Source organism: Trachypithecus francoisi, unplaced genomic scaffold, assembly GCF_009764315.1.
Source record: "Trachypithecus francoisi isolate TF-2019V2 unplaced genomic scaffold, Tfra_2.0 Lachesis_group18, whole genome shotgun sequence".
Classification (NCBI taxonomy): domain Eukaryota; kingdom Metazoa; phylum Chordata; class Mammalia; order Primates; family Cercopithecidae; genus Trachypithecus; species Trachypithecus francoisi.
In genome coordinates, this window is record NW_022681463.1 from 34,853,665 (window position 1) to 34,877,435 (window position 23,771).

Genomic DNA, 23,771 nt, shown 5'->3' on the forward strand with positions numbered 1-23,771 from the left:
GTTTTAGCTATTTTATTATTTATTTGGTTTTGCTGTAACTTTCTCCTTAGTTTTATTCTCTTTTATCTTCATAATGCCAATAAAAATCACTTTTCTAGCTTTATATGAGGAGTCTCTTATTTGGTCTCCTCAACCTTCATAGACTGTGTCTCCTTAACTCTCATTCCGAAACACCTGTTAGAGCAGAAATTCAAGTTATTTAGGCTTTTTTTTTTTCAGTAACTATGAAGGCAAAAGCAACCTTGGATGGTTTTATAGCTTCTAGATATTCTTTATTTCATTTTTATTCTCTGTGGGATTAGTTCGGTCTTGTCCCATCAGTGTTCAATGAAAACACACACACACACACACACACACACACACACCCCAGCTTTTGTGTTGCTGCTAGTGGGAAAGTCAGTCAGGTACCAGGTCTGCTTTATTGACAGAAGGAGAAGTGACAAGGTGACTAGATCACCTCTCTTCTTTTTCCTTAACTCAGAATGTTTTTCATTAAATAGGATCAATTATTCAACAGAGATGGACCTAGTGGACATTATGCCAGGAAAAGAAAGACAAATTCTGCATTATCTCAGTCATATGTGGAATTTTAAAATAGCCAGACTCAGAAGCAGAGAGTAGAATGGTGGTTGCCAGGCGCTGAGGTAGGTGGAAATGAGAAAGTGTTGATCAAAGGTTACAACGTTTCAGATAAGCAAGTAAGTTAGGAAGATATACTGTACAATGTAGGACCTATTATTAACCTCTGTCTTAAGTATTGTATTTTTTTCTTATTTATTTATTTATTTTTATTATACTTCAAGTTCTAGGGTACATGTGCATAACGTGCAGGTTTGTTACATATGTATACTTGTGCCATGTTGGTGTGCTGCACCCATCAACTTGTCAGCACCCATCAATTCATCATTTATATCATGTATAACTCCCAATGCAATCCCTCCCCCCTCTCCCCTCCCCATAATAGGCCCCAGTGTGTGATGTTGCCCTTCTCAAGTCCAAGTGATCTCATTGTTCAGTTCCCACCTATGAGTGAGAACATGCGGTGTTTGGTTTTCTGTTCTTGTGATGGTTTGCTAAGAATGATGAATTCCAGCTGCATCCATGTCCCTACAAAGGACGCAAACTCATCCTTTTTGATGGCTGCATAGTATTCCATGGTGTATATGTGCCACATTTTCTTAATCCAGTCTGTCACAGATGGACATTTGGGTTGATTCCAAGTCTTTGCTATTGTGAATAGTGCCGCAATAAACATACGTGTGCATGTGTCTTTGTAGTAGAATAATTTATAATCCTTTGGGTATATACCCAGTAGTGGGATGGCTGGGTCATATGGTACATCTAGTTCTAGATCCTTGAGGAATTGCCATACTGTTTTCCATAATGGTTGAACAAGTTTACAATCCCACCAAAAGTGTAAAAGTGTTCCTATTTCTCCACATCCTCTCCAACATCTGTTGTTTCCTGATTTTTTAATGATTGCCATTCTAACTGGTGTGAGATGGTATCTCATTGTGGTTTTGATTTGCATCTCTCTGATGGCGAGTGATGATGATCATTTTTCATGTGTCTGTTGGCTGTATGAATGTCTTCTTCTGAGAAATGTCTGTTCATATCCTTTGCCCACTTTTTGATGGGGTTGTTTGTTTTTTTCTTGTAAATTTGAGTTCTTTGTAGATTCTGGATATTAGCCCTTTGTCAGATGAGTAGATTGCAAAAATTTTCTCCCATTCTGTAGGTTGCCTGTTCACTCTGATGGTAGTTTCTTTTGCTGTGCAGAAGCTCCTTAGTTTAATTAGATCCCATTTGTCAATTTTGGCTTTTGCTGCCGTTGCTTTTGGTGTTTTAGACATGAAGTCCTTGCCCATGCCTATGTCCTGAATGGTACTACCTAGATTTTCTTCTAGGGTTTTTATGGTATTAGGTCTAACATTTAAGTCTCTAATCCATCTTGAATTAATCTTCGTATAAGGAGTAAGGAAAGGATCCAGTTTCAGCTTTCTACTTATGGCTAGCCAATTTTCCCAGCACCATTTATTAAATAGGGAATCCTTTCCCCATTTCTTGTTTTTGTCAGGTTTGTCAAAGATCAGATGGCTGTAGATGTGTGGTATTATTTCTGAGGATTCTGTTCTGTTCCATTGATCTATATCTCTGTTTTGGTACCAGTACCACACTGTTTTGGTTACTGTAGCCTTGTAGTATAGTTTGAAGTCAGGTAGCATGAAGCCTCCAGCTTTGTCCTGTTGACGTAGGATTGTCTTGGCAATGCAGGCTCTTTTTTGGTTCCATATGAACTTTAAATCGGTTTTTTCCAATTCTGTGAAGAAAGTCATTGGTAGCTTGATGGGGATGGCATTGAATCTATAAATAACCTTGGGCAGTATGGCCATTTTCACGATATTGATTCTTCCTATCCATGAGCATGGTATGTTCTTCCATTTGTTTGTGTCCTCTTTGATTTCACTGAGCAGTGGTTTGTAGTTCTCCTTGAAGAGGTCCTTTACATCCCTTGTAAGTTGGATTCCTAGGTATTTGATTCTCTTTGAAGCAATTGTGAATGGAAGTTCATTCCGGATTTGGCTCTCTGTTTGTCTGTTACTGGTGTATAAGAATGCTTGTGATTTTTGTACTTTAATTTTGTATCCTGAGACTTTGCTGAAGTTGCTTATCAGCTTAAGGAGATGTTGGGCGGAGACAATGGGGTTTTCTAAATATACAATCATGTCATCTGCAAACAGGGACAATTTGACTTCTTCTTTTCCTAACTGAATACCCTTGATTTCTTTCTCTTGCCTGATTGCCCTAGCCAGATCTTCCAACACTATGTTGAATAGGAGTGGTGAGAGAGGGCATCCCTGTCTTGTGCCAGTTTTCAAAGGAATTTTTCCAGTTTTTGTCCATTCAGTATGATATTAGCTGTGGGTTTGTCATAAATAGCTCTTATTATTTTGAGGTACGTTCCATCAATACCGAATTTATTGAGCGTTTTTAGCATGAAGGGCTGTTGAATTTTGTCAAAAGCCTTTTCTGCATCTATTGAGATAATCATGTGTTTCTTGTCTTTGGTTCTGTTTATATGCTGGATTACGTTTATTGATTTGCGAATGTTGAACCAGCCTTGCATCCCAGGGATGAAGCCCACTTGATCATGGTGGATAAGCTTTTTGATGTGCTGCTGAATCTGGTTTGCCAGTATTTTATTGAGAATTTTTGCATCGATGTTCATCAGGGATATTGGTCTAAAATTCTCTTTTTTTGTTGTGTCTCTGCCAGGCTTTGGTATCAGGATGATGTTGGCCTCATAAAATGAGTTAGGGAGGATTCCCTCGTTTTCTATTGAGTGGAATAGTTTCAGAAGGAATGGTACCAGCTCCTCCTTGTACCTCTGGTAGAATTCAGCTGTGAATCCATCTGGTCCTGGACTTTTTTTGGTGGGTACGCTATTAATTGTTGCCTCAATTTCAGAGCCTGCTATTGGTCTATTCAGGGATTCAACTTCCTCCTGGTTTAGTCTTGGGAGAGTGTAAGTGTCCAAGAAATTATCCATTTCTTCTAGATTTTCTACTTTATTTGCGTAGAGGCGTTTATAGTATTCTCTGATGGTTGTTTGTATTTCTGTGGGGTCCGTGGTGATATCCCCTTTATCATTTTTTATTGTGTCTATTTGATTCCTCTCTCTTTTCTTCTTTATTAGTCTTGCTAGCGGTCTGTCAATTTTGTTGATCTTTTCAAAAAACCAACTCCTGGATTCATTGATTTTTTGGAGGGTTTTTTGTGTCTCTATCTCCTTCAGTTCTGCTCTGATCTTAGTCATTTCTTGCCTTCTGCTAGTTTTTGAATGTGTTTGCTCTTGCCTCTCTAGTTCTTGTAATTGTGATGTTAGAGTGTCAATTTTAGATCTTTCCTGCTTCCTCTTGTGGGCATTTAGTGCTATAAATTTCCCTCTACACACTGCTTTAAATGTGTCCCAGAGATTCTGGTATGTTGTATCTTTGTTCTCATTGGTTTCAAAGAACATCTTTATTTCTGCTTTCATTTTGTGATGTACCCAGTAGTCATTCAGGAGCAGGTTGTTCAGTTTCCATGTAGTTGAGCGGTTTTGAGGTGGAGTCTACAGAGACAGGCAGGTTTCCTTGAGCTGCTGTGAGCTCCACCCAGTTCGAGCTTCCTAGCGGCTTTGTTTACCTACTTAAGCCTCAGCAATGGCGGGCACCCCTCCCCCAGCCTCGCTGCTGCCTTGCGGTTAGATCGCTGCAGACTGCTGTGTTAGCAATGAGGGAGGTTCTGTGGGCGTGGGACCCTCCGGGCTAGGTGCGGGATATATTCTCCTGGTGTGCCAGTTTGCTTAAAGCTCAGTATTGGGGTGGGAGTTACCCGATTTTCCAGGTGTTGTGTGTCTCAGTTCCCCTGGCTAGGAAAAGGGATTCCTTTCCCCCTTGCGCTTCCCAGGTGAGGCGATGCCTCGCCCTGCTTCAGCTCTCGCTGGTCCGGCTGCAGCAGCTGACCAGCACCAATTGTCCGTCACTCCCCAGTGAGATGACCCCAGTACCTCAGTTGAAAATGCAGAAATCACTGGTCTTCTGTGTCGCTCGCGCTGGGAGTTGGAGACTGGAGCTGTTCCTATTCGGCCATCTTGCTCAGCCCCAAGTATTGTATACTTAACATTTACTAAGAGGATAAATCTCATCCTAAGTGCTCTTACAACAAAAGAAAAAAAAAAAAAAAACTCAATGAAAAGTGAGGGGCAGACCAAAGGAAGCTTTTGGAGGTAATGGGTACGTTTATTACACTAATTGTGGTAGTGTTTCACAGGTGCTTACTTATTTCAAAACATATCAAGTTGTATATATGAAATATCGACAGCATTTTATATATCAATCATGATTCAATAAAGAGCTTTAAAAATAAAGAAATATGGCCAGGCGCAGTGGCTGATGCCTGTAATTCCAGCACTTTGGGAGGCCAAGGCGGGCAGATCACGAGGTCAGGAGATCGAGATCATCCTGGCTGACACGGTGAAACCCCGTCTCTACTAAAAATACAAAAAATTAGCTGGGCCTGGTGGCAGACATCTGTAGTCCCAGCTACCTGGGAGGCTGAGGCAGGAGAATGGCGTGAACCCGAGAGGCGGAGCTTTCAGTGAGCCGAGATCGTGCCACTGCACTCCACTCTGGGCAACAGAATGAGACTCAAAATACACAAATAAATAAAAATAAAAATAAATATACCGTGTTACATGACTTGCTCATAAATCTTTCACTGTCCATCACTGACTGCAGAATGCTGTTCTTGCTCCTTAACTATGTATTACAGAGATGTCTAACATGGCCTCAATTGACCATTCTTTGGTTTCCTGCAACTTTTTTCCCTCAATTCACGTTTCTTTGAATATGACATGAGTTTCTACTAAGAGCAGTCTCAATTACTTCATGAAAATTCTCTTCACTTTCTTGCTTGCTGCCTATGATACTGAGATGCTGTCTACCTGGATTGCTTTTTATTCTTATACCTACCTATCAAAATCTATCTTACGTATCAATAATAAGTTCAATGACAATCACAAACCATCTCTCCTTTCTTTATATTACTAAAACCTTTCTCAAAAGTTTTTCACAAAAAGCAGCCTCATGATTCGCATTGTACTCATTGCTCTAAATGCCTATATGTATTCCTAAACCACACCATTTCTGAGAAGAGAGACTATGCCTCAATCGCTATGGAATCTTTCTAGAAACCTAGTGCTTTACTTACTAATGTATTTGTCAATAGATACTTATTGAGTTCAATTATATTTTTCCATTTCTGTTTCTTTTAAATCACAGCAAAATAAATTTAGATTCCTAAAGTTAACCATGTTAGGCATTGGAGATATTCTACACAACACTTAACTTTTATAAAAAATAAAATAACAAGCATAGAGGACACTATAACAAAACAACAGGGGTACTTTTATGAGTGGAAGGATTTAGCCTGAAAGGCAGGAGTCCCCATGAGCCTCTCATAACTATGCAGCTGTACTGCTGGCTGCAGTCTGCAATTCAAGAGATATTTTCTAAGTCTGTTGTTGTTATTAATTTGAGGAGAAGAGGTCTCTGTAGAGGAAAAAAATCCAAGATTTTTTGTTTCCTTTTCCATCACTCACAGTCACTGTAATGTCAACACCATTTAGGTCAAATTTCAGGCATTCAAAAATGTGCAGCTTCATCCAGCTGCAAGAACTAAAAATCCACAGCACTATAGCCTAACCAATAAAATATGTCTGAGGGTGTTAGTAACAATTAACAGGTGTGTACCTTCCCGAGAAAGCTTGCATGACCTGAAATGTGTGAAGTAGTACACTTGGATTTCATAAGAATTACATATAAGAAAATATTATCTTTTTTTTTACTAATGGATCTTAAATAAATTTAACCATATAAACCACTTAAACACATGTTACAAAAGGGTACCTTGGTCCTCATCAAAGTCAATAGGCTCATTGGATGTGAGTATAGTCCCTGCTACCCAACTGTCTGTCCCTGAATCTTTTCTCTTTCACAACCAGGAGAATTAAAATTCTCTGCTAGGTATTAAATTTACCTAACTTTTAGTTTCCTCACATATAAAATGGAAATAAAAATACCAAACTCTTGATATCTAATGAAAATTATATATAGTATCCCAATTTAAGTTTACAAAATTGTCCTCCTCTCCGACTCAAAAGAAAAAAAAAAATCTGTGTATTTCTCCTTCTTTGCTTTTGCATTGTCTTGAAGAGTTTTGTTTGTTTGTTTGTTTTTGTTTTTTCTAGGGAAACAACATCTTGCTCTGGTTGAGGTTTAGCTACCTCTTCCACGTCTTCCTTTCTTTGTCATCTATCAATTCTATCATGATCTCCAGTAGTTTACTAATGTGCTCTCCTCAACTCTGAACCACACCCTTCCTCTTCCCTCTGCCAAGACTCACAAAATTAATCAGGTCACTAACGCACTTACAAGCCACGAAGTCGCCCTCATCTCTGTTCCTCTGTGATTTCCACCTTACCAATCCTCACATTTCAATAACTCCAGTTGCCCAATTCCTCTCCCCATATTCACAAACTGAATCAAATTACTAAACAATAGTGAGTGATTCAACTGACCTCAGCTGGACCCTCATTGTATCTCAGCAATTCTTTTATTTATCACTTGTTGACTAACCATTGCATTCCTCCCTGCAGCTGTTCCAAATGTTTCCGTTGTGCTCAAGTCCCTAATACCAGCCCTCCTTCCTCCCTCTTAGCACATAACCTCACCTCCTACTGAGAAAATTAAAACCATCCCAACCTAAGTTTACACAGTTGTCCTCCTCTCTGACTCAAAAGAATAAAAAAACTGCATTTCTCTTTCTTTGCTTTTGAAGAATTGTTCCCCCCCCCCACCCCCAGAGAAACAGCATCTTGCTCTGATGCTTTGGGTTTGGAGTCAGGACAACCAAGTTTAGATAATTTGTGTTGACACAGCATGACCTTGACGAATTTTCTCGTTTTGCAGTCTCAATGCCGTCATCGCTAAAATGGAGGTAAAAATTTCTACTTCATAGAGTAGTAAAGAATAATTAGTAAGTTTTTGTCAGATAATATACATTTAACAAACTATTGCTATTATTATTTGGAAACCCAAAGACTTCATTCTGTTTATTCTAATAATGACCCTGTTCTGACCCTGTTTATTCTAATAATGATGATAATAATGATGAAAGTGATGACAGTAAATTGTTATCTTGTTGCCTTTCTTAGTGAGATACTACACTTCAATTATCTCTTTTCTTTCTTAAATCTTTATTTCAATCTAGTTAATTAGATAATTTTTTTCTTCCTTATATATGATCAAGCTGTCATTTTTCTTTAAAAGAAAAAAAACTTTTTTAACCCTACACATGATTCAAGATAACATCCCATTCATTGCCCAGTATCCTTAAGAAAGTTATCCAGTATCCTTAAGAAAGTTGTTGATACTAGCTGCTCTTTTGTCTTTTCCAAATAGTTCTTAAAACCCTCGATGTAACTTTTCACTTGAACCATTCCATGAAAAGAACCATTTAACACACGCTCATCCACCTACTCTATGACAGACCTAGGGGCATAGCAGTGGGCAGAACAGAGTGGTTCCTGAATTCTTAAAGATTATGATCTAATATGAAGGCACACATTAAGCAATTAATGTAAGTGCTATCAATATCAGAAAGAGAAGGGACAAAATGCAATGAAAATGAGACTTAAGTAGTTTAAAGACTGAGTAAAAAAGTAGCACTGAAAATTATCTAAAAGAAAAGCTATACATGAGAGGCAATCAGTAAGTACCTAGCGGGGAGTGGTTTAATAGATGATAAGCAGAAGTATGACCTTAAAGAATTTCTAAGCCATGTTAGTATTGAAGAATTTTTTTAAAAGGGAAGAAAATCATTTGAGATGTCAAGTAAAGGACTAGGAAGATAGCCACGTTTTTATTTTTAAAATATCAGTCTGACCTCAACTACTGAGAGATCACTCATGAGGCCACTGTCCACAAAAGAGAAGAGGCAGACTTAGATGAAGGTGCTAGTGGTGGGGGTGTAGAGAATAAGAAAGTTCAATAAATATTTTAAGAGCTAGAATTCATGGGATTTAGTGATTAATTATATATGAAGAAGCAATTAAATTATGGCAGAAGTAAGTATCAAGCAACATATTTTTTTCTTGAGCAACTAAAGTAGAGTCTGACACCACTTATTTATCAAAGTAGGTAAAGGAGCAAAGGTATATTAATAAAACAATAAACACCTATTGAACACTGATATGGTTTGGCTTTATGTCCCCACCCAAATCTCATGTTGAATTGTAATCCCCAATGTTGGGGGAGGGATGTGGTAGAAAGTGACTGGATCACAGGGGAGGATATCATGCTTCTTGTTCTTGTGATACTGAACAAGGTCTCATGAAACCTGGTTGATTAAAAGTGTGTATCACTTCCCCCTTCACTCTCTTCCACTATGATTGTAAGTTCTCTGAGGCCTCCCAGCCATGCTTCCTGTACAGCCTGAACAGTGAGACAATTAAACCTCTTTTCATTATAAATTACTCAGTCTCAGGTGTTTCCTTATAACAGTGTGAGAATGGACTAATACAGAAAATTGGTATGAGAAGTGAAGCATTTCTATAAAGATAACTGAAAATGTGGAAGCGACAGCAGAACTCAGTAATGAGCAGAGGCTAGAATCATTTGGAGGGATCTCAAGAAGACAGGAAGATGAGGAAAAGTTTGGAACTTCCTAGAGACTTTTTGGATGGTTGTGACCAAAATACTGATAGTGATATGAATAGTGAAGTTCAGACTAAGGTAGTCTCAGATGGAGACGAAGAATTTATTGGGAACTTGTATAAAGGTCCCTCTTGCTGTACTTTAGCAAAGAGACTGGTGGCATTGTGCCCCTTCTCTAGAGATCTGCGGAACTTTGAACTTGAGTGAGATAATTGAGGGTATCTGGTGGAAGAAATTTCTAAGCAGCAAAGTGTTCAAGATGTAGCCTGGCTGCTTCTAACAGGGCATGCTCATATGCATTCCCAAGGCGATGGTCTGAAACTGGATCATATGTTTAAAAGAAAAGCAGAGCATAAAAGTTTAGAAAATTTGCAGCCTGGCCAAGTGGTAGAAAATAAAAACCCTTTTCTTGGTGAGAATTCAAGGCTGCAGAAAGCTTCATGAGTAAAGAGGAGACAAATGTTAATAGCCAAGACAATGGGGAAAATGCCTCCAAGGTGTTTCAGAGACCTTCACAGCAAACCCTCTCATCACAGCCCTGGAAGCCTAGGAGGGAAAAATGGCTTCTTGGGCCAGACCCAGAGTCCTGTTGTTCTATGCAGCCTTGTGACATGATACCCTGTGTTCTATCTGCTCCAGCTCCAGATGCCATGGCTAAAAGGGGCCAAAGTAGGGCTGGGCACGGTGGCTCAACACCTGTAATCCCAGCACTTTGGGAGGCCAAAGCAGGTGGATCACCTGAGGTCAGGAGTTGCAAACAGCCTGGTCAACATGGTGACACCCCATCTCTACTAAAAATACAAAAGAAAAAAAAAATTACCTGGGCTTGGTGGTGGGTGCCTGTAATCCCAGCTACTCAGGAGGCTTAGGTGGGAGAATCACTTGAATCCAGGTGGTGGAGGTTGCAGTGAACTGAGATCATGCCATTGCACTCCAGCCTGGGCAACAAGAGTGAAACTCCATCTCACAAAAAGGGTTGGGGGGGGCGGTGGCAGCAAAATACAGCTTGGGCCAATGCTTGAGAGAGTTCCAGCCCCAAGCCCTGGTGGCTTGCCCATGGTCTTGGGCCCTGGGTGCACAGACACAAGAATTGAGGCCTCGGAGCCTGCACATAGGTTTCAGAGGATGCATGGAAATGCCTCGATGTGCAGGCAGAAGTCTGCTACAGGGGTAGAGCACTCATGAAGAACCTCTACTCAGGCAAGTGCAGAGGGGAAATGAGGGACTGGAGACCCCACACAGCATCCTCACTGGGGCACTGCTTAGTGGAGCTGTCATAAGAGGACCACCATCCTCCATATGCCAGAATGGTAGCTCCACTGACAGCTTGCACCAAGCACCTGGAAAAGCCACAGGCACTCAAGGACAACCTGTGAAAGCAGCTATGGGAGCTGTACCCTGCAGAGCCACAGGGGAGGGGCTTCCCAAGGCCTTGGGAACCCACCCCTTGCATTAGTGTGGCCTGGATGTGAGACACAGAGCCAAAGAAGATTATTCTGGAGCTTTAAGATTTAATGACTGTCCTATTGGGTTTTGGACTTGCATGGGGCCTGCAGCCCCTTTGTTTTGGCTAATTTTTTTCATTTTGAAATGGAAGCACATACCTGTATTCACATTGTATCTTGAAAGTATCTAACTTGGTTTTTATTTTACAGGCTCACAGACAGAAGGGACTTGCCTTGTTTCAGATGAGACTTTGGACTTGGATTTTTCAGTTACTCCTGGAATGAGCTAAGACTTTGGAGGACTGTTGAGAAGTCAGGATTGTGTTCCGAAATGTGTGAAGGACATGAGATTTAGAAAGGTCGGGGTGGAATAATATGGTTTGGCTCTGTGTCCCCACCCAAATCTCATGTTGAATTGTAATTCCCATGTGTTGGAGAAGGAACCTTGTGGGAAGTGACTGCATCATGGGGACAAATATTCCCCTTGATGTTCTCGTAATAGTGAGTGAGTTCTCATGAGATCTGGTTGTTTAGAAGTGCATAGCACTTTCCCCTTTGCTCTCTTCCTCCTGCTCTGCTATGCAAAGAAAGTGCTTGCTTCCCCTTCACCCTTCCACCATGATTGTACGTTTCCTAAGAACATCCCAACCATGCCTTCTGTACAGCCTGCAGCACTGTGAGTCAATTAAACCTCTTTTCTTCATAAATTTCCCAGTCTCAGGTAGTCTCAGGTAGTTACAGTCTATGAGAACAGACTATAACAAACATCAACTGTGTGCAAGAAATCAACTACAAAATACTACATATATATACATATGGCTAATTTAATATATCCCTGGGATAAATTCTGCTTCATCGTGATGAATAATCTTTTCAATTTATTGTTGAATTCATTTTGCTAGTATTCTGTTGATAAATTTTGCATCAATATTCATCAGAGGTATTGTCCTATAGTTTTCTTTTTTTGATATGTTCTTGTCTGGTTTTGGTATCAGGGTAATACTGGCCTTTTAGAATGAGTTTGGAAATATTCCCTCCTCTATTTTTCAGAATAGTTTGGGTAGAATTTTTATAGTTCTTCTTTAAATGTTTAGTAAAATTCAGCAGTGAATTTACTGGGCCCTAGGCTTTCCTTTGTGGGAAGATCTTGTATTGTGGCTTCAAACTCTTGCTATTGATTTATTCAGGTTTTGAATTCCTTCATGGTTCAATGTTGTTGGTTGCATTTGTTTAGGAATTTATCCATTACTTCTGGGTTTTCTAACTTATTGGCATATAATTGCACATAGTAGCCTCTAATGACCCTTTGAATTTCTGTGGTATCAGTTGTAATATCTCCTTTTTCTTCTCTGATTTTATTTATTTAGATTTTCTTTTTTTCTTAGTTAGCCTGTGATATGGTATCATTATGCATCTCCACACAAATCTTATGTCAAATTATAACCCCCAATGTTGGAGGTGGGACCTGGCTGGGGCAGAGTTCTCATAAATAGTTTAGCACCATTCCCCCTTGGTGCTATATAGTGAGTGAGTTCTCATGAGATCTTGTTTAAAAGTTGGTAGCACCTCCACACTCTCCTCTTCCTGCTCTGGTCATGTAAGACAAGCCTGTCTCCCCTTCACCCTCTGCCATGATTGTAAATTTCCTGAGGCTTCCTCCAAAACAAAACAGATGGCCAGCATCATGCTTCCTGTAAGGTCTGTGAAACCATGAACCAATTAAACCTCTTTTCCTTATAAGTTACCCAGTCTCAGGTACTTCTTTATACCATTGTGGTAATTAATTAATATGGAAAATTGGTACTGAGAAGTGGAACATTGCTAATAAATATACCTGAAAATGTGGAAGCAGCTTTGGAACAGGGTAACTGGCAGAAGTTGGAAGAGTTGGAGGGCTCAGAAGAAGATAGGAAGATGAGGTAAAATTTGGAACCTTAGTGATTGGTTAAATGGTTGTGACAGAAATGCTGATAGTAATGTGGACAATAAAGTCTGGGCAGAGTAGGTCTCACACAGGAATGGGAAACATTTTGGGAACTAGAACAAAAGTCACTTTTGTTGTGCAAAGAGCCTGGAGGCATTGTGCCCCTGCCCTAGGGGTCTGTGGAACTTTGAACTTTAGATAACAATTTACAGTATCCGGTGGAAGAAATTTCTAAGCAGCAAAGTGTTCAAATGTGGCCTGGCTGCTTCTAACAACCTATCTTCATACGTGTGAGCAAAGAATTGACTTGAAACTGGAACTTATGTTGAAAAGGGAAACAGAGCATAAAAGTTTGGAAAATTTGCAGCCTGGAGATGTAGTAGAAAATAAAAATCTATTTTCTAGGGAGGAATTCTAGCAGGCTAAAGAAATTTGCATAAATAAAAGGAAGGCAAATGCTGACAGCCAAGGCAATGGGAAGAAGCCCTCAAAGGCGTTTCAGAGACCTTTGCAGCAGCTCCTCCCATTACAGGCCCAGAAGCCTAGGAGGGAGTTTTGTGGGCTAGGACTAAGACCCTGCTGTCTTGTGCAGCCTCAAGATGCTGCACTCTGCTTCCCAGCTTCTCCAGCTCCAGTCCTGGCTAAAAGGAGCCCAGGTACACCTTGGGGTGATGCTTCAAAGGGTGCAAGTCAAAAGCTATGGAGGATTCCACGTGGTGTTAAGCCTGCAGGTGCACAGAGTGCAAGAGCTGAAGCTTTGGAGCCTGCCTAGATTTGAAAGGATGTATGAAAAAGGCTGTACATCCCAGCAGAAGCCTGCTATAGGGATGGAATCCTCATTGAGAAGCACTACTAGGACAGTGTGGAGGAAAAATGTGGGGTTGGGGACCCCACACAGAGGCCCCACTGGGTCACTTGCCCAGTGGAGCTGTAAGAAGAGGACCACCATCCTCCAGACCGCAGAATGGTAGATTCACTGTCAGCTTGCACCATGAGCCTGGAAAAGCTGCAGGTATTGGATGACAGCTCATGAGGGCAGCCACAGGGGCTGACATCTGCAAAACCACAGGGGCATTGCTGCCTCAGGCCTTGGGAGCCCATTGTTTGCATCAGTGTTCCCTGCATATGAGACATGAAGTCAAAGGTGATTATTTTGGAGCTTTAAGATTTAATGTCCACTCTGCTGGATTTCAAACTCATATGGGGCCTGTTACCCCCTTTTTTTGGCCAATTTCTCCCTTTTGGAACACAAGTATTTACCCAATGCCTGCACCTCCATTTTATCATGGAAGTAACTAACTTGTTTCTGATTACAGGTCCATAGGCAGAAGGGACTTGCCTTGTCTCAGATAAGATTTGGTAATTTGGACTTTTAATTAATGCTGGCATGAGTTAAGACTTTGGAGGAATGTTAGGAAGGCATGATTGTATTCTGTAATATGAACAAGACATGAGATTTGGAAAGGGCCAGGGTGAATGACACTGTTTTGATCTGTGTCTCTGTCCAAATCTCATGTCTACTTGTAATTCCCAGTGTTGGAGATGGGGCGTGGTGGGTGATGATTGTGTAATGAAGGTGGAGTTCTCATAAATGGTTTAGCACCACCCACCTTGGTACTACATATTCAGTGAGTTCTCATGGCATCTGCTTCTTTAAAAGTGTGTGGCACCTCCCACTCTCTCTCCTTCTTCTGCTCTGGCCATATAAGACAAGCCTGCTTCCTCTTCACCTTCCACCATAATTGTAAGTTTTCTGAGGCCTCCTCAGAAGCCAAACAGATGGCCAGCATCATGCTTCCTATACAGCCTATGAAATTGTTAGCCAATTAAACCTCTCTTTTAAATAAATTACCCAATCTCAGGTATTTTACAGCAATGCAACAATGGACTAATAGAGCCTGGCTAAAGTTTGTCAGCTTCGTTTACTTTTGAAAATCCAACTTTCCATTTCATTGAGCTTTCCTATTGTTTTCTTCATTTCAATTTGACTTCTGCTCTGCTCTTTATTATTTCTTTGTTTCTACTAATTTTGGGTTTAGTTTCCTCTTGATTTCTAGTAGCTCTTTATGATGCACTAATATGTTATTTGAAATTTTTCTTTTTAGATGTATGTGCTTATAACTATAAACTTTCATCTTAGTGCTTTCACTGTATCACACAGGTTTCAGGATGTTGTTTCCATTATTATTTGTTTCAAGAAATTTTTTAAAGTTTATTTGCAATTTCTTCATTGACCTACTGGTCATTCAGGAGCATATTATTTAATTTTCAAATGTTTTTATAATTTCCAAAATTCCTCTTTTGGCTGATTTCTAGTTTTTTTCCATTGTGGTCAGAGAAGATACTTAATATAATTTTCATTTTTTTGAATATTTTAAGATTTGTTTTGTCACCTAACTTATGGTCTATCCTTGAGAATGATCCATCTGCTGAGGACAAGAATGCATATTCTGTAGCCATTGGGTGAAATGTTCTGTAAATATCTATTAGGTCCATTTGGTCAATAGTGCAGATTAAGTTCAGTGTTTCTTTATTTTCTGTCTGGATAATCGTCAGTGCTGAAGCAGGGTGTTAAAGTCTCTGGCTATTGTATTAAGGCCTATCTGTCTCTTTAGCTCTGATTTCTGCCTTATCTATCTGGGTGTTCTAGCATTGGGTGCATATATATTTAAAATTGTTATATCCTGTTGCTAAATTGACCCCTTTTATCATTATATCATTGTCTTCTTTGCCTCTTTTCATAATTTTTGTCCTGAAATCTATTTTGTCTGATATAAGTATAGCTACTCCTGCTATTTTTAAAACTCCATTGACATGGAACATCTTTCTCATCTCTTCGTTTTACTCTGTGTATCTTCATAGTGAATTGTATTTCTTACAAGCAAGAGCTAATTGGGTCTTGTTATTTTATCCATTCAGCCAATCTATGTCTTTTGACTACAGCAAGCTTATCCAACCTGTGGCCTATAGGCTAAATGCAGCCCAGTATGGCTTTGAATACGGCCCAACACAATTTCTTTAACTTTCTTAAAATTATGAGTTTTTGTGACTTTAAGTTCATCAGCTATCATTAGTCTTAGTGTATTTTATGTGCGGCCCAAGACAGTTCTTCTTCTTCCAATGTGGCCCAGGGAAGCCAAAAGATTGGACACCCCTAGATTATACAGTTTATTCCATTTACATTCAATGTTATCACTGATAAGTAAGGACTTACTCCTGCCATTTTGTTATTTGTTTTTTGGTTGTTTTGTAATCTTCCCTTTCTTTTTTCCTTACTTCCTGTTTCCTTTTAGTAAAGGTGATTTTCTCTAGTGGTATGTTTAAATATCTTGGTATTTATCTTTGCATTTCTGTTGTATGTTTTTGATATGAGGTTACTATGAGGCTTGCAAATAATATCTTAAATCCCTTGTTTTGAACAAATGATAACACTGATTGCATAACCAAACAAACAAGCAAAGGTAAACTAATAAAAATTCTATACTTTAACTTTATCCCACTGTTATTTAACTTTTTGTTGTTTCTATCTTATTGTACTGTCTATGGCTTCAAAAGTTATAGTTATTATTGATTAGTTCATCTTTTAGTCTTTCTACTGAAGACATGAATACTTTACATACCACAATTGCAATGTTATAATATTTTGTGTTTTCTGTGTAGTTACTATTACTAATGAGTTCTGCACCTTCAAGTGATTTCTTACTACTCATTCACATCCTATTTATTCTGATTGAAGAACTCCCTTTAGCATTTCTTGTAAGACAGGTTTTGTGTTGAGCGAATCTTTCAGCTTTTGTTTGTCTAGGTGAGTCTTTATTTCACCTTTACATTTGAAGGATATTTTCATCAGTTATACTATTCAAGGATAAAAGACTTTTTTCCTTCATCACATTAAAAATATGATGTCACTTTCTCTTGGCCTGTAACATTTTCACTGAAAAGTCTGCTGCCAGATGTATTTTAGTCTATTACATGTTATTTATTTCTTTTATTTTGCTGTTTTTAGGATACTTTCTTTATTCTTGACCTGGGGTTTGATTATTAAATAACTCTAGGTAGTCTTATTTGCATTAAATCTGATTGGTGTTCTGTAACATTCTTGTACTTGAATATTAAAATCTCCTCGAAGTTTGGGAAGTAGTTTGTTGTTATGCCTTTTAATAAATATTCTACACCTATCTCTCCCTCTAACTCCTCTTTAAGGCCAGTAACTCTTAGATTTGCCTTTTTGTGACTATTTTCTAGATCTTAAGTGCTTCAGTCTTTTTAATTTTTTTTTCTTTTGTCTCCTGTCTTCAAGTAGCCTGTCTTTAAGCTTACTAATTCCTTCTGCTTGATCAATTATATTGTTAAAAGATTCTGATGCAGTTTTCATTGTGTCAAGTGCATTTTTCAACTCTAGAATTTCTGTTTGATTTTAAAAACTGTTTCAGGCCTGGTGTGGTGGCTCATTCATGTAATCCCAGCACTTTGGAAGGCCAAGACAGGCAGATCACTTGAGGTCAGGAGTTCAAGACCACCCTGGCCAACATGGTGAAATCCCATTTCTACTAAAAATACAAAAAGTAGCTGGGCAGGGTGCTGCACATCTTTAGTCACAGCTACTCAAGAGGCTGAGACAGGAGAACTGCTTGAACCCAGGAGGTGGAGGTTGCAGTGAGCTGAGATCACGCCACTGCACTCCAGCCTGGGTGACAAAGTGAGACTTTATCTCAAAAAAAAAAAATAAAATAAAATAAAATGAAATAAAATAAAATAGGAATTACATTTGTTTGTAAAATTACATTTGTTTGTAAAATTTATTTCATAGGATTTTGAATTTCTTCTGTGTCATTGCGAATTGCACTGAGTTTCCTCAAAATAGATATTTCAAATTCTGTATGAAAGGTCACATACCTTTATCTCTCCAGGATTAGTGCCTGGTGACTTATTTGGTCTATTGTGTGAGGTCATGTTTTTCTGGATGCACTTGATGCTTGTGATGTTCATCAGTGTCTGTGCACTGAAGAACTACATATTTATTGTAGTCTTCATTGTCTGGGATTGTTTATGCCTTCCTTTCTTGAAAAGGTTTTCCAGGTATTCAAAGTGACTTGAGTTTTGTGATCTAAGTTTTCGGTCAGTGACACCATTTCTGCGTTAGAGAAAGCCCAGAATTGCCCCAAGCCCAGTAACACTTGGGGATCTTGCACAGACCCGTAGAGGTATTGCCTTTGTGGTCCTGGATATGATCCAAACAATTTCTCTGAACTTCAGGTAGAAACTCTTCCCTTACTTTCTCCCCCCACACACACAAAAAAGAGTCTCTCTGTCTATGATGAGCTGCCTGGAGCTGGTGGAGGTGTATCACTTCCTATGGTGAGCTGTGACCACCACCACTGGGACTGTGCTGGGTCAGAACTGATGCCAGCACAGCACAGGTTCTTGCCTAAGGTCTGCAGTAATCACTACCTTGCTACCACTTATGTTTGTTCAAGGCCTGAGGGATCTACAATCACCAAGTGGCAAAGCTAGCTAGCTAGGCTTGTGTCCTTTCCTTCAGGGTGACAGGTTCTTCCTGACACTGGGCAGGTCCAGAGATGCCATTTTGGAGCCAGGGCCTGCAGTCAGAAATCTTAGGACCCCACCTGGTGCTCTATTCTACTGCAGCTGAGCTGGCATCCAAGCTGTAAGACAAATTCCTTCCCACTCTTCCCTCCACTTTCACAAGCAGAGGAGTCTCTCTCCATGACCACCAGTGCCCCTGAGCTATGGTGAGTATTCCTGGCTAACACCAATGTCCACTGAAGGCCATAGGGTTCCTCGTTAAGCTTATGGTGAATGTTGCCAGGGTTGTACTCTCCTTTTAGGGCAGTGGGCTCCCTTCTGGTCCAAGGCAGCCCAGAAATGCCACTCAAGAGCTAAGGCCTGGAATCAGAGACCTCAAGAGTTCTCTTTTTGCTCTACCCCACTGTTGCTAAGCTGACACCTAAGCTTCGAGACAAATTCCCCTTTACTCTTGCTGCTCTTTTCTCAAGCAGGTCTCTCCCTATAGCCATTACAGCTAAAAATGTTCTGTGTTACATCTGAATCTGGCATGTTTCTTAGTCTCACTCAAAGACTACCATGAGTACATCCTCGGTACTGCTGCTGATTATTCAGGGCCCCAAATCTCTTTAGTCAGTAAGTGATGATGCTGCCAGGGCTGGGTACTTCCCTTCAAGGCAGCAGATTTCCTTCTGACCCAGTGTGGGTATAAAAATATTGCCAATAAACTAGGGGCTAGAATCGGGGCCTCAGGACTCTGCCTGGAGTCCTGTCCTACTGTGGTTGAGCTGATTTCTAAGTTGTAAGACAAAGCCCTCTTTACTCTCCTTTCTCTGTTCCTCAAGCAGAACGAAGGAGTAACTCCTGGACCTACAAGCAGCATTGCCTTGGGTTGGGTTATAGGTGGTGCAAGAACTCCCTTGTCTCTCCCAGCTGGTGTCTCAATGGATTATGTGCCCCACAAGACCACAGGCTCTGAGCCCAGCTCAGCACCTGGACTTTCCCAGGAATTACAGACCTTGTGGCACAGACTGCATGGCAAGTTTATTTAGGATCTCAGCACACTTTAGCACATTGTGGCAAGGCTTCCCAAAAATCAATTCTGACCACTGAGTTGGGTGATTCCCCTTTGGTTAGGGCTGGTCTAAATGCTCCCTCTGTGGGGGACAACTGAATTCCGCTTGGTACTACAGTTCTGACAGGGCAACTCTGAGTTTCAATGACAAAATCCCACCATCATTGTGCTCTCCCTTCCCCAAGTACAAAGATTCTGTCTCCACAACAACCAACACTGCCAGGGGAATGGGAAAGGAGTGGTATTGGTAATTCAAGACTCTCTTTCTTACTCTTTTAAGTGACCATATCAGTGATATGAAGTTAAAACCAGGTACTTTGACTACTCACCTAATCTCTGGTTCCTATGAAAGTGCTTTTTTTGTGTGTGCGGAAGATTTTTCAATGTGGTATTCCTGCAGAGATGATGGTCAATCCAGGATTCTATTAGCCATCTTGCTCCACATCTCTACCAAGCAAGTTTTGAGTAAGATTTTCATAAGCTTCCAAACAAGCAGGTGCTTATCTTTATAAAATTGAAAATGGTACTTTTCTCAAAATGTTCTTAAGTTTAGAAATTTCAAAGAGTTGAGTCACAGAAAACTACCACAAAATACACAAGGATATAATTATTGAAGCAAATATTTGTGAGTAGAAATATCCCCAAATGCTAAAAAAAAATTTACAGGAATAAAATTAGTACTCACTATATCCTTAAACTGGGAAGAGTAGTAAAATATAATTTTAGAATAATACTTAATAATATTATCCTTACAAATCCTGTCTTGCATGTGGCAAATGCTTTAGGTATACCCTCAAAACATGAACAAGTTAATAGTTATAGTTTATAAGAAAAAGGCACATTATACAATTACATAAACAACTTATGTTTAAAAATTTTAATACTGGCTTTAGTTCATGCTTTATTGAAAATCCATGGCTCCAACTCTACTGATGCAGTTTGTATCAAAATGAATTAGACATGTTCATTGAACCTGGACTCAGCTTAATATACAAATCATTACAGGCTCTTCATTATGTGGCTTTGACAACAATGAACAGATATTCACTAGGGCAATCATATTCATAATAAATCTATATTAACATTGACAAATAGGAGCTATCAGGGCTCAATGAGCTTTATCTATAGTGTTTTTTGCTATAAAATAATATTCGTTTTATTGCTATTGGAGTCAAAAAGTAGAATTGGAAATCCAAGGATATTGAAATTACTCTTCATTGTGATGAGCTATAAAGTGTCCACTGTTACGAGGCAACAAAGTGAGTAACTACTGTGAAAGGTACATTAGCTATGGCATCAAAATCTAGATTTTAGTACATTTCTGCCATTTATTATGCATCTGACCTTGGACAAGTCACTACCAATTTTAGATTTCAGTTTCTTCATCTATAAAATGAAGAGTATACTATTTAGTATAAAAATTGAGACAAATTTTAGAATTCATCTAATGGTAATTTTTTTCTTTCTTAAATATATAAAAAAGTACTCAGCAGAAACTTTACAAACCAGAAGAGATTGTGGTCCTATCTTTAGCCTTCTTAAACAGCATAACTGCCAACCAAGAATTTTGTATCCAGCAAAACTCATTTCATAAAAGAAGAAAAAATATATTGTACTTCAGACAAGCAAATGCTGAGGAAATTTGTCACTACTCTATCAGCCCTGCAAGAAATGTTAAAAGGAGTTCTAAAGCTTGAAACAAAAGGTTGGTATGCACCAGAATAGAACCTCTTAAAAGCATTAAACTCACAGAGCCTATAAAATAATAACACAATGAAGAGAACAAAATACCTAGTTAACAACCAACATGATGAGTGGAACAGTACCTCACATCTCAATATTAACATTGAATGTAAATGGTCTAATGCTCCATTTAAAAGATACAGATTTCCAGATGGATAACAAATTACCAACCAAACATTTTCTGTCTTCAGGAGACACACCTAACACATTACTATTATTTTAGATTCAAGGTAATGACATGGAAAAAGAAAAAGATATTTCATGCAAATGGAAGCCAAAAGTGAGCAGGAGTAGCTACTCGTATATTAGATAAAACAGACTTTAAAGCAACAACAGTAAAAAAAAGACAAAGAAGGTCATTGTACAATGATAAAAGGATCAATTCACCAAGAAGATATTACAATCCTAAACATGTATGCACCTAACTCTGGAGATCCCAGACTCATAAATCAACATTAGACCTGAACTAAATGAAACCAAACCAAATAAGTACAAAAGAACAATAAAGCAAAAATTTGGTTCTTCGAAAAGGTAAATAAAGTAGGAAATAGATACATTCCTGGAAACATACAACCCTCATAGCTTGAATCAGGAAGAAATAGAAATCCTGAACAGACCAGTAACAAGCAGTAAGATTGAATCAGTAATATAAAAATTTCCAAAAATAAATAGGCCAGAGCCAAATGGAACAACAGCCAAATTCTACCAGACATTCAAAGAAGAAATGGTGTCAAACCTACTGAAACTATTTCAAAATATTGAGAAAGAGGGACTCCTCCCCAGTTTATTCTATGAACCCAATATCACCCTGGTACCCAAGCCAGGAAAGGACATAACAACAACAAAAACAAAACTACAGACCAATGTCCCTGATGAACTTAGATACAAAACCCCTCAACAACATACTAGGACATCAAAAAGATAATTCACCACAATCAAGTGGTTGTCATCTCAGGGATGGTTCAACACACAAAAGTTGACAAACGTGATTCATCACATTAACAGAATTAAAAACAAAAATAATATCATCATCTCAACTGACCCAGAAAAAGCATTCAATAAAATCCAACATCCCTTTCTGATAAAAACCCTCAAAAAACTAGGCATAGAAGAAACATACCTCAAAATAATAAAGTTGTATAAAACAAACCCATAGCTAACATCATACAAAACGAAGAAAAGTTGAAAGCATCCCTTCTAAGAACTGGAATAAGACAAGAATGCCCACTTTCACTACTTCTATTAAACATATGACTGGAAGTCCTAGTCAGAGAGATTAGTCAAGAGAAAGAAATAAAGTGAACCCAAATTGGAAAAGAGGAAGTCAAACTATCCCGGTTTGCTGATGATACAATCATACACCTAGAAAATCCTAAAGACTCCACCAAAAGACTACTAGATTAGATAAATGAATTCAGCAAAGTCTCAGGTGACAAAATCAGTGTATACAAATCAGTTATTATTCCTATTCATCACCAACAACCAACCTGAGAATCAAATCAACGACTCAATTCCTTTTACAATAGCTGCAAAAGAAATGATACCTACAAATACACATAACCAAGGAGATAAATGATCTCTGCAAGATTAGCTACAAAACACTGCTGAAAGAAATCATAGATGACACAAAGAAATGGAAACGCAACCCATGCTCATGGACCACAAGAATTGGTATCATGAAAATGACCATACTGCCAAAAGCAATGTACATATTTAATGTATTTCCTTTCAATATATCAACATAATTTTTCACAGAATTAGAAAAAAGTTCTAAAATTCATATGGAACCCAAAAAAGAGCCCAAATAACTGAATCAATCCTAAGCCAAAAGAACAAATATGAAGGCATCACATTACCTGACTTCAAATTATACTACAAGGCTGTAGTAACCAGAACAGCATGGCACTGGCATAAAGGTATATACATAGACCAATAGAACAGAAGAGAGAACCCAGAAAAAAGCCAAATACTTAAAGCCAACTGATCTTTGACAAAGCATACAAAAACGTAACTTGTGGAAAGGACATCCTATTTAATAAATAGTGCTGGGAAAACAAGATAGCCACATGTAGAAGAATGAAATTGGATCCCTATATCTCACCATCTAAAAAAGTCAACACTGTATGGATCAAATACTTAACTCTAAGACCAGACCCATAAAAAGTCTAGCAGAGAGCCTAGGAAAAACACTTTTGGGCACTGGTGTAGGCAAAGAATGTGTTACTAAGATCCCAAAACCAAATGCAACAAAAACGAAAATAAATGGGACCTAATTAAACTAAAAAACTTCTGCACAGCAAAAGAAATAATCATCAGAGTAAACAGACAACCCACAGAATGGTAGCAAATATTTTCAAACTATACATCCAACAGAGAACTAATATCCATAACATACAAGGAATTCAAACAAATCAGCAAGAAAAAAAATAACTTCATCAAAAAGTGGACAAATGACATGAATAGATGTTTCTCAAAAGAAAATATACAAATGGCCAACAACCATATGAAAAAATACTCAACATCACTAATCTTCAGGGAAATATGCAAATTAAAACTAAAATGAGATACTACCTTACTCTAGCTTGAATTGCCATTAATAAAACTTCAAAAAATAATCAAGGTTGGCACGAATGTGGTGAAAAGGGCACAGTTATATACTGTTCATAGGAATGTATATTAGTACAATCTCTATGGAAAACAATATGCAGATTTCTCAAAGAACTAAAATAGATCTTCCATTCAATCCAACCATCCCACTCTTGAGTATCTACCCAAATGAAAAGAAGTTGTTGTATCAA

General features: G+C 38.8%; 1 long non-coding RNA gene across 1 annotated transcript in view; it reads right to left on the reverse strand.

The window, feature by feature from the left end:
• LOC117063648 overlaps positions 1–23,771 on the reverse strand; it is a 116,605-nt gene that overhangs the window by 19,246 nt on the left and 73,588 nt on the right. Inside the window, exon 2 of the long non-coding RNA XR_004429024.1 lies at positions 19,560–19,677. This is a non-coding gene — a long non-coding RNA (uncharacterized LOC117063648). The remainder of the gene's footprint in view (positions 1–19,559; positions 19,678–23,771) is intronic.